We start from the raw sequence: 3658 nt of genomic DNA on the forward strand, positions 1-3658 counted from the left end.
AAAGAATAAGACATAAAAACCTAACCAAACTAAGATGACCAAGTTATACTACTCGTGATCTTCTGCAGAGTACTGCGGGACCGCAGTTCGCAGGGAGTGCCCGTCCATGACTTTTATTTCTTTTTTTATATTAATAAAACTAAAAAAATACATCCCCCCCGTTCGCCCCCCTCCCCGTCCCGTTTCTTCCCCCAGAGCCCAAGCTGGAATCATAAAAACATTTTCTTTGAGAATTCCTTTTAAAGACCTAATTCTCCACATTTGTGGCTGATACTTTTACAATTAACTTTATATTTTAGAGAAATTTTACTTTCATATAAAAATAGAATGGGAAGTACAGAGACTTTCTCATACCCATAGATGCCTTCACTGTCAACAACACACACCAGAGTGGTACATTTGTTACAATTGATGAATCTATATTAACACATCATTATCACCCAAAGCCCACTGTTTACAATGGGGTTCTCTCAGTATTTTATAGTCTATAGTCTCTCAGTATTTCATAAACTTATAATTACATATATACATCACTACAGTATTTACAGGATAGTCTCACTGCTGTGTTCCACCCATGTATCCTTCCCTCCTCCTGCCCTCTGGCAATCGCTGATCTTTTCATTGTCTCCATGGTTTTGCCTTTTATAGATGTCACGTAGTCTGAATTGATTTATGTCATGGCTACACTCTTTATAACCTAATTTTCATATGGCAACACCATAATCCAATTGTCTACAGAGACAATAGAAAATTAACCCAGTCTTTACTTGGGATATAGAGAATCATAGGTTGATTTTACTATCATAGTTTATAAAAATGTATTTCGACTTCAAAATATTTTAGAATGTTATTTCTCATCTCTTTCAGGTTCATTTTTGGCCAATTCAAGTTTACCTATGTTGGAACTGATGCCAAATGTTTCTTGCATTGACAATATTTCACATCTGTTCTCAGGGTCTAGATACAAATACTCCTGAACGCTCACGCTAACTGCAGGTTCTTGGGTGGGGAACAAACCCAGCCGGTCATGTGTCCCTCCTCCTGCCGCAGGTTGTTCACTGTTCTCCTGTCTGCCGCATACTCCTCCGCGCACTTACTCATCTCCCTCCACCCGCCCACCCGACCCTCCATCCTTCAAGGAAAAAAAAAGAGTAATATAGGGAGTCTTTCCTTTAAGAACTCATGGCATAGTCCTTTTGAAAATTATATATTTTTTCTTATTGATTTCAGAGAGGAAGGGAGAGGGAGAGAGAGAGAAACATCAATGATGAGAAAGAATCATGGATCGCTGCCTCCTGCATGCCCCACACTGGGGATCGAGCCCACAACCCAGGCCTGTGCCCTGACCGGGAATCTAACCACCACCTCGTAGTTCATATGTTGACGCTCAACCACTGAGCCACACTGGCTGAGCATGGTATAGTCTTGTCAAGGGTTCCAATGCCTAACCATCAGGAGTATTTTCTCATGTCTAACCTAAGCATCTAATGTTATTTACTGTCTATGTCTAATTTCTCAAGTTAAATCCAATGTCTTCCTGTTGTCCATAAAGATAAAGCAGGTCACTCGCTCGTGTATGTGAGCGCATCCGTGAGCCCTGCAGGCATTCAGGAGGGGCCTCTGTTTAGGATGGACTGAAAGTGCCCCTGCATTTTGTTTTGTTTTTTTGCTTTTTAAATTTTATTTTATATTTTTATTGATTTCAGAGAAAAACGGAGAGGGAGAGAGAAACATCAATGATGAGAGAGAATCATTGACCAGCTGCCTCCTGCATGCCCCCCACTGGGGATTGAGCCCGCAACCTGGGCATGTCCCCTTGACCGGAATTGAACCCAGGACCCTTCAGTCCACAGGCTGACGCTCTATCCACTGAGCCAAACCGGCCAGGGCTGAACCAGCTTTTAAAACATGGTCCAGTAAGGCTCCTTTGGAGCTATGTAGTAGGGAGACATGGGGCTCCCACAGCTCCTCTGCTTAAGGATTCAAAATATCTAAGAGTGTGACCCATCTGCGGAGGAAACACTGTGTCCCGAGGGCTCCCCAGGCGTGGGCAGGCCCGGCCCCTCAGCATTTGCCACAGAAGCTTTCTCGGGAAGCCGGGAGCGAGCTGGCCTTTCCGGCCTCTGCCGAGCTGCTCCCTCCTGTCCCTGGGTCCTCCCAGCTCCAACACTGTCTTCTAGAAGTGGTGCAGGGAGGGCTTTGCTGAGGGGGGACAGGAGGCCCTGGACGCTCACCCGCCCTTGACTAATCATAGGGGCCTGGCCTGGGCCCGGAGGAGTGGGAGCAGAGGCAGAGGGAGAGAGCGCTCCTCACACTTAAGATGCAGAACTCTTGTTAACGCCAATAAAAGCCAAATATTCCCCAAAGCAAGTTTGGGAAATCCTGGTGTCTTTGAAGCTTGGTGTTTCACTGCCCCTCCTTCTAGCACTTCACAGGAAACCAAGCCCGAGCTGGCGCCACCGGGCAGTGTCCCTGCTCCCAGCATGTGAGGCCCGCGAGCTGCTCTGCTCGCAGCGGCAGGAGGGGGCCTGGTCCTCACAGAGTGAAGGGCAGCTGCCCCAGAGGCAGGCGGGTGGAAACAGGCCTCAGGCTGGGGTGGGTCAGAGCTGCTTGGGAAGAAAGCAGAGGCAAGACTCTGGAAATTGAAAGGGGGACAGAGTTGAGAAATGTAGCTGAGCCCAAGTGTATTTCCCCTCATTTAACTGGGAGAAATAGCACATATACAAATGCTAACCTAGGAACAGACTGAGACACCAGCCTCCCACCCGGGAGAAACTGTTCACAGGGTTTTGTGTGTCATCCATACGTTCTATGCTTTGCATGCATTCTTTTTTGCCATCAACAAAAACATATTAGAGCCCTGCCGGTGTGGCTCAGTGGATAGAGCGTTGGCCTGTGGACCAAAGGGTCCCGGGTTCGATTCCGGTCAAGGGCACGTACCTTGGTAGCAAGCTCCTCCCCGGCCTGGGCCCTGGTCGGGGCAGGTGCAGAAGGCAGCCAATAGATGTGTCTCTCTTACATTGATGTTTCTCTCTCTTTCTCTCTCTCTTCTACTCTCTCTAAAATCAATGGAAAAATATCCTCGGGTGAGGATTCACCAAACAAACAAAACAAAAACGTATTATACACACTCTCCCACATATGGCTTGTTCTTAGCACCGTCTTAGAGGCCGTGACAGAAACCTACCTCATTTACACGCACATCCAACCCTGCTTCATCCTTTGCCTGGTGTTAAATAGAATGGATGTGCCCTCACTTATTTACCTCGTTCCCTAATGGCGGACATGGAGGTTGTCTGTGGGCAGCTGCAAGGGGAGCCGTACACATACACGTCTGAGCCGATGCAGCGCTGCTCGGAGAGGAACCACCGTCCGTGTGGGAGACGCGTCGCGTAAGTGGCTACACTGCGGGTTCTTTTCTGGCCAAGATCGCTGCACGGTGACGGTGACGGTGACGGGAGCAGTGACTGCCAGCCCTCCTCCCTGTCTCCCCTCCTCCCCCCACATCTGGGATGGAGCAGCAGGTGAGAGCACCCCCAGGGGTGCCTAGGGAATCCTCTGTCGATGCGGGGGGGGGGGGGGGGGGGCGGGGGGCGGGGAGAGGTGGTTTGTCTGTTTGTGGCCGAACAGTCCCTCTTCCTCATGCTGTTTTCTCAGC

At 48.8% G+C, this 3658-nt stretch overlaps 1 non-coding gene across 1 annotated transcript; it reads left to right on the forward strand.

Moving 5' to 3' along the window:
* The first annotated feature begins 2862 nt into the window (after window positions 1-2862).
* On the forward strand, window positions 2863-2935 carry TRNAH-GUG. The gene has a single exon. It is a non-coding gene; the product is annotated as a tRNA-His (tRNA).
* The last annotated feature ends 723 nt before the right edge of the window (window positions 2936-3658 follow it).

The sequence above is a fragment of the Myotis lucifugus genome, unplaced genomic scaffold, assembly GCF_000147115.1.
Source record: "Myotis lucifugus unplaced genomic scaffold, Myoluc2.0 scaffold_1528, whole genome shotgun sequence".
NCBI classification, from domain to species: Eukaryota; Metazoa; Chordata; class Mammalia; order Chiroptera; family Vespertilionidae; genus Myotis; species Myotis lucifugus.